This window comes from Saccostrea cucullata, unplaced genomic scaffold (genome assembly GCF_032062105.1).
Source record: "Saccostrea cucullata isolate Sc308-1 unplaced genomic scaffold, CSIRO_AGI_Scuc_v1 ctg621, whole genome shotgun sequence".
NCBI classification, from domain to species: domain Eukaryota; kingdom Metazoa; phylum Mollusca; class Bivalvia; order Ostreida; family Ostreidae; genus Saccostrea; species Saccostrea cuccullata.
Genome location: NW_026929514.1, coordinates 315,831 through 326,421, shown reverse-complemented (window position 1 = coordinate 326,421; position 10,591 = coordinate 315,831). Strand labels below are relative to the sequence as shown.

The following is a 10,591-nucleotide window of genomic DNA, read 5'->3' as shown; positions in this document are numbered from 1 at the left end:
ACTGTTTGTTAAGTGACTGTAATGCTACGGACTCACAAAATGTACACCAGTTAAATGACTGCATGGACAGTGCAGTTTTTTAAAGTCATTTAAAAGTTTCAAACATATTTAATCTAACAGTCGAATATTTTTGGCTATAGGGTAACCCATATCTTTTCTTGTATATCAATAAAATCGGAGCTGAAAGTGATGTTTCCTATCGAGAATGTTTGAAATTTTTCTGAATTTGTTATTATACGGTTGTTTGATTCAAGCTTTGTTCTTCTAATTCTTTCATAATTTTGATAAAATCATAATCTGAACGAGACAATGGATTGTCATCAGCATAATTATACAACATGCCAAAGCTAAAACTGTCATTTTGAAATATGTTGAAAACAACAGGGCGTAAAACAAAACATAAAGAACCTTGATAAATACCCTTTTACATATCTTAAATGTGCTAAATATACTCCCTACTCTTATACAATGTTTCGTATCAAATAGATAACTCTGTATGGGCGATATGAGTGATGGAGTAGATCTGAGAGGCCATACATTTTTATTTTTAACATCAGCAGCAGGTCATGTTGCAAGCAATCAAAGGCCTTTGAAAGATCCATAAACACAACAGCAGTATAACCGCTACAATCGATGACTTTTTTCTAGTCTTCGATGATTTGCATTTAAACAGCATTACATCCATAACCTGGTCTAAATACTAATTGACAAGGATGGAATATATTTTCCAAAGAAATTCATCAACTGAGTATATATTGCCTCTCAAAAGTCTTTAATTTGAAATTGTTAGAAGAATGCTTACATGTATATAGTCTCCTACTTCTATCAGAATAATTTTCTTATGAAGTGGAACAATCTGTGGCTTTTTGAGTTGTTTTGGACATTCCCATTGTTTAAATAATTTATTAATGTACACGTTTAATTTTTTTCTGTTCACTTTAGTAGGATTTCAAAGTATTTTAACAGAGATACCATCTTTTCCCTTTGCTTTTTAAACCCATTTTTATTTATTTACTATTCAACAAAACCAGTCTGTATTTTTTCGGATTGCTTTTTATTTTCTATAGGTACATTTTCCAAAATTGCTTTAATGTTTGGATGATTGTGATCAACTGTATTGCTTTTATCCCCATGTCTTTAGCAACATTTACAAAGTAGTCATAAAAAGTTTCTGTTACACCTGTTTGGATGTTCAAATTTCTCCATCCTTACTAAGTATACTCCCTAACATTACTTTCCAAATGACTTCCTGCATTTGTCAGGAATAGCTTTATAGTTGGCCAGAATTTTTATCTATAAGTTCCCATAAACAGCTCTCTAACAAATAATTTCTTACTGAATAAATTCTGGGTTTATTCACTTAATTTTTTCACTTAATTTCTTTGCCTTCTGTTTATTTTCCAAATTTCAGTTGGGATAATTGTTCTATTTGTTAAAACATTTTAATAGATAGCTTTCCTTAATTCTTTATTCATAAAAGGTGGTGATTTGTGCAATTTCTCCTTTTTTCACTTGTTTATACTTTTCAATAACCTCCATGTAGAATGTTTCAATTTTTTTATATTCTATTTATATAATGTTTTGATCAATTAGAAGTCAAAAGTCATTTTTCTCAAAGTCGTTTACGACATTTCCATGATTTAAATTTTTGAAACTTCTGTTTGTTACAAAAGAACTAGGTATGGATGCAGATAAGATATTTCTACTCAATAAACTGTGAAATCACAAATTTTCGTGGAGGTTTGATTTCGCTATTTTCAAGAAATGGAGAGACCCACGAATATATGACCACCACGAAATGTAAAATTATATACTAGTATGCATTATTACTTAACACTTCTCCAACTACAAAATTAAATTCCCAAACATCAGTAAATTTTTCTCAACCCTCGAAAGTTTGACCCCACTATAATATGTGATTTTACAGTAAAAATATAAGACGTTAACTAAAATAATAATGACAGAAGTCCAAACACTTTACGAACAACACTTGTAATTTCATTATTACCGTGCATGACTGTATGCAATTAAGATATGTACTTTCCTTGTGTTGAACAGATTTTTGAAAATGCAAAACATGTGACGTTTACTATCCTGTAATGTGAAAACAACAAACAGCGATCGTTCTGAAAAAAAAAACAACACAACTTTATAAGCAATTGGAAAAGACCTTTTAAACCAAGTTCCCTAGTCGCAGTAATATCTGAGATTTAATCTACTTTTCAAATGCTTATTACATCCGTTATTAATATATTTTATTTGTGCTTCTACAATTTTCTCTCTTTATTGATGGTGAAAACAAGACTATCGGCAAGCTGAGCTATTTCTACCTTCGATTTGTAAAAATTGTCTTTGAAAATTCCTATATAATGTTTTCTCTTTTCTATTATCCCAGATAGTATATTTTGGGGCATACACTTTGAAGTAGATATTGGACACTGCATTTTCTGTCGTATCTTTTTTTCTTTTGATATAGACCAATATTCAGCTATGAATTAAATATTGAAATTTCTGCATGATCAGTTGCAAACAACAATGAAATAAATATAGTTGATTGCAACTGATCATGTAGAAATTTATTTATTGTATGAAATCGTTAAACAACATTACAAAGAACACAAAAACTCATCGATATCAAAATGCATATAATTAGAAATTCAATGCTATTTTTTTTAATTTATGAAGTGGACATTAACATTATTTCTCTTTTGAGTTATGCAGAAATCTTTTCTATGAACAGTTGCCCTTCAATGAAAAGATTTTCAAAATAAGAACATGTATATTCCGTTCTGTTAAAAAGTTTCTTTCTTAGATTATACTCTTTTAAAAGCTGTGTTGAATGTTGAAAAAAAATCTTCATTAACCAAATTCAGATTCAATAGCTACTTTCTCCTGTCGAAGATATTCTGATCCATATCTTATCTATATAGAGAATTTCAATTTATAAATTATGATATATATATTTAAATACATCAAGATAATTAGAAACTATGTATAGGTTACATCATAGATGCCGAGTAGTATTGATTATATCGTTTTCATGGGGTGTGGAAATCGAGGACTTCGAGCGCCCGAGATTTACACGCCCCATTGAAAAAGATACAACCAATAAATGAGGCAATCTATGAAAGGAACTTGTCGCATGTCTGATGACGTAAATTTTATTAAGAGTGCCAAAATTCAATAAAAAAAATGACCTGATTTCTGCCTCCTGCAGTGATATATAAAGAGGCGTTTAAAGTAATTCAAGAGCTTCAATTTATATTTGAATGTTTAAATAAATATTACGAAAATTGTGATATTTGCTTAAACGTTTTAAATGTAAACATCTAATTTTTAATATAACTCACGTTCGAAAGAGATTTATCCTTTTTTAACCCGTTTAAGATCAAAGAGTACATTTGTGTGGTACATGTATGGCTGCCCTGCTTCTGAATTGCTTGTACAGCGTTGTTGTTGTAATGATGATTTTCATGGTGTATTGGTTGAAGGTCCCATTGTTTGTTTGTGTTGCACTATCTATAACAAAATATACGCTTTTGATGAAGATGGTAGTTACAAGCAAATTCTATTGGTAAAAAGGTTAATTAATATCAAAAGGAAAGTGAAAAGACCTGTTACAGTATTTACGTTTTCCTATTTCCCATAATTAATTTTATAGCCTTTTTGATATAATTTTATGTATCTAATTTTTCCTGGCAGACAAACTATCTACAAATTACTATTTGAACACCTGCACCTTAAAGTGCTATACAAACACCGTTCACTATAGCTGCTATGGTTCCACCACTGAAAAGAAAAACAATTAGTGAAAAAGTCTCTGAATCTTTGTGTATTTGGATTGTTAAAGCAAATCTCTATTCTCTAAATAAACTTGAAGTATTCTTTTAAAATATCAATAAAATATTTCTTATCTCAGAGTTTCAACTGTTAAAAATCCTAATTTATTTTACTCACGTAAACAAAGGAAAACTGTCATTAACTACCGGTATGACACAGAATTTAAAAATATTCATAGAATTACTAGGAGATGTCGAAGTATAATTTACACAAGGAGCCTGTAGATAGGTCTATTGCCTTCAAGATTGATTAACTACTTTTCTAATCGAGAAAAGAAAGAAAATTAGAGAATAAAATGGAAGTTAGTTGGAGAAAGAAATACACCACACCTTCACCGTATGATTCGGTTATGATTAACAAAGAAACAGAAAGAAGAAAAACCCAATACCCTGAGCTTTGAAATTCTAAATTTTTTTTATCGATTTCGGGAAAGAATGTAAATTCTTTTTAAACGGATACTGAGCTGGTTATTGATTTAAAAAAAAAGAATCCAGTTACAGAAGTGATTTAATTGTAATTCCTACAATAAGGAATCCTGTAGCCCTTTTCACAAAAAATCTTACGACTAAGATTATTTTTTTCCAATTTTTCCATATGTTCCTAAATTGTAGTAGGTAACAAAAAATCTTATATTTTTATTACATTACAGTAAACTGTGAATTATTCGTCTGAAATAATAATTTTCTTTTTTAACCAAAGAATTATCAGAGGTGTCAAATTTTAATCTTAGTCGTAAGAATTTTTGTGAAAAGGGCTACTGGGTGGTTTGGGTTATTCATTATTTTAAAATAAAAAAATGTCCTTTTTGTATTTTGCGTGTAAAGAACTACGCACACTAACTCGAGATTCCCATCCATATTTTTCATTTCATTTTTTTTAATTTAATTCAATTTTAATAGGAATTTGGCCTAAAAATCTTCGGTGAATACAAACAACAAATCAATGGTAAATGATTAATTATTTTAATACTAGCGCTAAATCGTAAATTATCCCTTATTCTAGGTCCTGGAAAAAGGATATTTTTGTTTCACGGGGGATGTTTTTAAAATATTTTCCGTTTTCTGTTGATTTTCATAGTGAAAAACACAGGGTTTACCGAAATTTTTAGAGTTATCTCTCTTTATTTTCCCAAACAAGCAATGTTTTATGAAAATCCATAGAAATATCTATAAAAATACTGAAAATCACTTAAACATGTTAACTTTTGTTAAATAACTTAAGAGATAGGCGGCAGAACAATGCTATCGTTTGCACTTCTTTCACATTGTATTTTTCGATCCTATTTCTGTGATTCTTTTCCTGTTCTGGGGCATTCATCAATTGTATTTTGTGAATTCATAGATATATTTCGTAAAGGATATTGTTTTTTTCTCGCAGTATGAGATGCAGCATCAAAATTTGCTTAAGGGCGTTTAAAATATCACAAACACACATTGTTCTGAAAAAGTCCTACTGGCAGCGGTAACTTTACATTTCTGATTTTTTTTAAAAATTGTGTCGGTAAAAATTGTCTACTTAAATATTTTTTAATTTCAATATGAATACTATAGACAGGATCATCCATCATCTGCTTTTAGATATTATGTTAAAAATTAAATTGGTACACAGGTGATAATTTCTTTTTAGGAATTCTTTAAAATGTCTGGTTACTTACTTGCAGGTTAATTATATTAATTCATATTAATGTTGACATTGAAAATGAATACCAGGGTCTATACACTTCATCTCAAATATCCTGATTTTAAAACAATTATACAAAGAGAAACCTTGCGATGAAACAACCATGCACATCTTATTACCATTTATAAAGTATGCAGAGTTCCACAGCACATGTGTTTTACATATGGGTATATTTTGTCACCTTAAGGAAAATTATGCAAACAATATCGAAGTATTTAGAACCTTTCAGGGATAAGGGATGATATTTATCTAATCTGATTTAATATAAAGACACTTTTATGAGGACGAAACTCTTCAAAGTCTGATTCTGACCTTAAAATCGTGCTTTTTCAAAAAAATATTCTCAATTTAAATCATCTACTCAAACAAAATGAAATTACTTCCAAAACCAAAAAAGCTGAAAGATTGAGGCAAATTAAAATAAATGGTTTTATGTGATGCATAAATACAATATATCATGAATAAATTTGAACACTCTGTTTAATTTTTTCGCACAAATTACTTACGAAGTTGTGTTTTTTTTTCGATAACGATTTATAAATTAAGTATCAAAATGGGCAAAGAATGTCAGATGGTGTTTTTCCTACTATTCCACAAAAAAGTGACCTTCGCATACATGTGTTTATGCAATATACTTGATGTTTTTAATGGAGAAAGAAAGAGAGTTCTATTCAAAATGAAGCATGTATTGCTAACAAAGAAATAAAAAGAAAGAAACCACAATTCAATTAGATGAATCTTTATATTTATTTTTGATATCAATCAAGCAAAAATTGTTACATACCAAAATTTAAATAAATTAAATTCTTTTTTTCGACTCACAGGAGGGATTTTGTCACAAACAGAATTGCTATTGATCAAGTACCTACCCGTGGATAATCTCACGGGTTTTTGCTCTGACATAAATATTGAAATACGTCTGCATTTAAGTATACAGTAATTTTTTTCCTGGTATAAAATGTTAAAAAAATTAGAAATAAACAAAAAACATATCGATTTTAACTTTGATTTTTTTTATATCCCAAGCTTATTTTATAAAAATGTATCGAACTGACATTAATATTATTCTATTTGAAGTTATGTGTAACTTTTTCTCTTATATAAGTGTCCTTTAATGAAGAGTCGTTTAAAAAATTTGTTCCCTTTTTCACAATAAAGTTCTTTCTTCAGACTATTTTCTTCTTAAATGCGTGCTGAACGTTAAAAAGTATTTATTATCCAAATTTAATTCTGAATGCTTGTTTATATATAAGTAAAATGCCAGATGCATCTCGTTCATTTATCTGTGTACAGAGAATTTATACATATTATAAATTTATCAAATTTTCAAGATTAAGATTTGTTACAATTGAAAATATCTTTCTCATAAATTAAGATGTTTTTTAAAAATACCGATTTTTTGTTTTACTTGGAACCTATTTACCTCACGTTCAAAAGATATTTCGCCTTTTTTTTTAAACCGTATCAGATCAAAGGGTACATTTGTACTGTATGGTTGTACTGCTTTCTCAACTGCCTGTACAGCGTTGTTGTAATGGTGATTTTCACAGTTAAATTGGTTAATGGTCCCATTGTTTGTTTGTGTTAACTATCTAAATAAAGATGTTATATTTGTGTATTTTTACAGGACGTAGAAATTCATTATTTTTTAAAAATGAAAGAGAGAGAGACTGATTAATCGTTTGTTTGTATGTAGTTTAACGTCCCTCCAGAAAATTTTTCACTCTTATGGAGAGGTAGATCGGAGAGCTGCAATTTTTGTCCTATACCCGGCTTTAGGGCCATTTAGCAGTAAGGGACCTTTTTCGTGACAGCACCTACTGCGATACGAGGACCTCGGTTTATAGTCTCATTTGTAGGGCCGGTATCCATGCCTTACAGTGGGATTGGCAGTCCCTGCCGTAAGGATAAACTCCTTACTTCGCAACTCTAGAAATTATCACTCTAACCACTGCGTCACACGGGCGATTAGAGGTAGAAAGGGCCGTTCATCCTTCCATCCCCATGTTGCCTCGTCAAACCTGTTCCTGTCCCTGGCCAAACACCCGACACTAGAATTTAAGTCATGGAAAGTCTTGTAATGACCCCTTCCTCTTTTTATATAGTATACTAAATAAATCTCTCTTACTTGAGTGGAAAAAAGAACATTATATTCAGAATATTGCGTGAGTTGTCCTACTCCTTGCAGTTTTGAATGTAAATTTTATTTTCTCTCTTGAAAATGTTTATTGCATGTATGGGCGGCATACATCAAACCTATTGAAACAGAATTGTATAAGGAACCCCCCCCCCCCACTTCTTACAGAAATTTCTGGGGGGTTCGACAAAAATTTCTTATCGTCTTTGTTTCTCATAATGCTCCATTTTCTTTTGCCATTACGACTTATATTTACTAGTATTTTTTTTCTATACTGCACAATTTATAGATTTAAATGCAAAATTAATATGTCAATCCCGATTCCCTTATGTTTGGGTAACTTAGCAAATGTAAACAAACAACTTTACATGTCTGCTTACTCAATTTATGTATAAATTTCATCGTTGAATAAAACAATTATTGGTGTGTTGCTTTCAAAACGAAAAATTTCCACTAAAATAAAAACAATCGCCTCGCCTCGATAAATCATAACTAAAAATGGTACATTTTTTTTCGAAAAACTTTAATTGTATAAAGGCTAATGAGATTAACATGTATATCATCGATTTATTCCAAATTTAGCTCAGAGGGAATTTTGAGGGGGGTATCTTTCTTTATTCTAACTTTAAAAGGATTTAAAATGGGATATATTGCATTGGGGGGGGGGGGGATTTTTCTTTACATTATATAGATATTTTGAAGGTGATGTCACTTTTACTACGGGCAAAAGGTCATTTTCCGACGTCGAAGAATGACCACAGGTCGGTATTCTATGGGGTTAACATTCTTTACAGCGGTCATTCGGAAAATGGCCGTCAAAATCGCCAGCAAATGCCCTATCTTCAAACAATTTGTATATCATTTCTCTACTGACACCCCTTATGTCACCCTTCAAAGACACACTACGCACCCACTCGCAAAATTTTCAGGTTTGCTGAATGACAATGGTAAAGGTTAAATTAACTATTGAAATGAAAGTTACAAGACAAGAAGGTTTATATTATTTTAATCTTATGAATTTGCCATTTTGATATACCTTGTTACAAAGGTTACATATGAATTTGCTTTACGACAAAAAAAATCACATTATAGTTTTGTTTTTGTTTTGTACCTGATTTTTCGATGCAGACAAACTTTCTACAAAGTATGATTCCACCACCTGTACCACAAATCGCAACAAGAACACCGATCACAATACCTGCAATGCTTCCTCCACTGAAAAAAAAATCTTGGTTGTGAACAAATTCTTTTATGGAAATATCCCTTCAGATGAACTTTAAATAACCTTTATAATGTTAAACAAAATATTTCTTACCTCAAAGATTCAACTGGAAGATAAAAATATAAAAGTATTTGTTGATGTAAAATTTTCTCATCACTATTCTCAAGAATTTAAAAATATACATAAACTAACTTACCACTGGGAGTTGTCAAGGTATTATTCTGACAAGGAAAGATGCAGGTAGATTCAGTTCCTTCAAAAGTAATGAACTACTTTTTTCTTATTTAGAAAAGGAGGAAAACAATGAAAAGATTACAATTAATGGAGAAAAAACATAGTCCTTACCCATTCCTACTGAATCAGCCATGTCTAACAAAGAAACCGAAAGCAGGAAAATCCAACTCTTTCGTGATTGACTTTTGATTTATTTATCCTATCGATTCCGAGAAAGACACTGAATTCTTTTCATGCTTAACAGGTTATCGAGTTTAAAGTCAGGAATGACATTCATAAAATCTATTTTTATATATAACTTGAATGTCATCGGCAGTTGTAAGAAGATAAGAAATGCTTAATGTTTTCATGAATATAAAAATGATAGTGAGATACAGAAAAGAATGAAAAAACATGCTAAAACATTTCCTAAGGAACTCTTGTTTCGCAATTGACTTAGATATATTTATTAAGTGGTAAGATACACATATGTAACATATGTAATGTTGATGGCATAGATAGCTATAATTATATATCATTTTTGCGTAATGTAATTTCAGAAAACAAAATACCTCCATCACAAACGAGTGTGCGTTGTTGTGGTGACTTACCAAGAGTGCGCAGGACTATTATTCATAAAGATACTTGACATTTGTGCTAAAATGCACATTTATGTATAAAAGAAATTATCAGTTAAAAAAAGAATTTCATAAGTCATACATGTATGCATATAAACTTCACGTTCAATTCTTAGTCAAGTAAATTAGATTGCTTTAGTAAAGCCAGGTTTCCCAAATTTGGAAACCCGATGGAAACATATGGGAATCGTGACATCAGTAGTTTCCATATAGTTTCCATTTTATGGAAACCACATAGTGGTTTCCACATAGATTCCCGACATGGAAACAATCAACCTGTGGTTTCCCGTAAGTTTCCCAAGATAGGAAACCATGGAAACATACCCCGGTGGTTTCCACATAGATTCCCGACATGGAAACAATCAACCTGTGGTTTCCCGTAAGTTTCCCAAGATAGGAAACCATGGAAACATGCCCCGGTGGTTTCCATATAGATTCCCGATATGGAAACAATCAACCTGTGGTTTCCCGTAAGTTTCCCAAGATAGGAAACCATGTAAACATGCCTCAGTGGTTTCCATACAGATTCCCGACATGGAAGCCACCAATGTGTAGTTTTCCCCATGTTTCCCAGGCAGGGAAACTTTGAAAGTATATCTCAATACTAACCAACCTACCTTTTATTTTACAAAAAGTTAAATATTTAATTATGTTACCATATTTTTACCAATTATAGAAATATTTCAAAAGTGTTTACATGCTGTATCAAAATAATTAACTTCAAACAGTTAAAATAACTAGATGTGTATTTCTGTGTGATTAATTTAATATTTCAGCACCATGAACGCAATTCAATTTTAATTTTATTTTATTTAACTGAATTTTATTTTTTAATTTAATTTAATTTTGAATTTGATTTAT

The 10,591-nt window shown here is 30.6% G+C and overlaps 1 long non-coding RNA gene across 1 annotated transcript; it reads right to left on the bottom strand.

Moving 5' to 3' along the window:
• Positions 1 to 3,479: 3,479 nt before the first annotated feature.
• LOC134281073 (uncharacterized) lies at positions 3,480 to 9,246 on the bottom strand. The gene is made up of 4 exons (XR_009995014.1): positions 9,225 to 9,246; positions 9,076 to 9,132; positions 8,769 to 8,885; positions 3,480 to 3,519 (listed from the first exon to the last, which is right to left on the bottom strand). It is a non-coding gene; the product is annotated as an uncharacterized LOC134281073 (long non-coding RNA).
• Between the last annotated feature and the right edge of the window lie 1,345 nt (positions 9,247 to 10,591).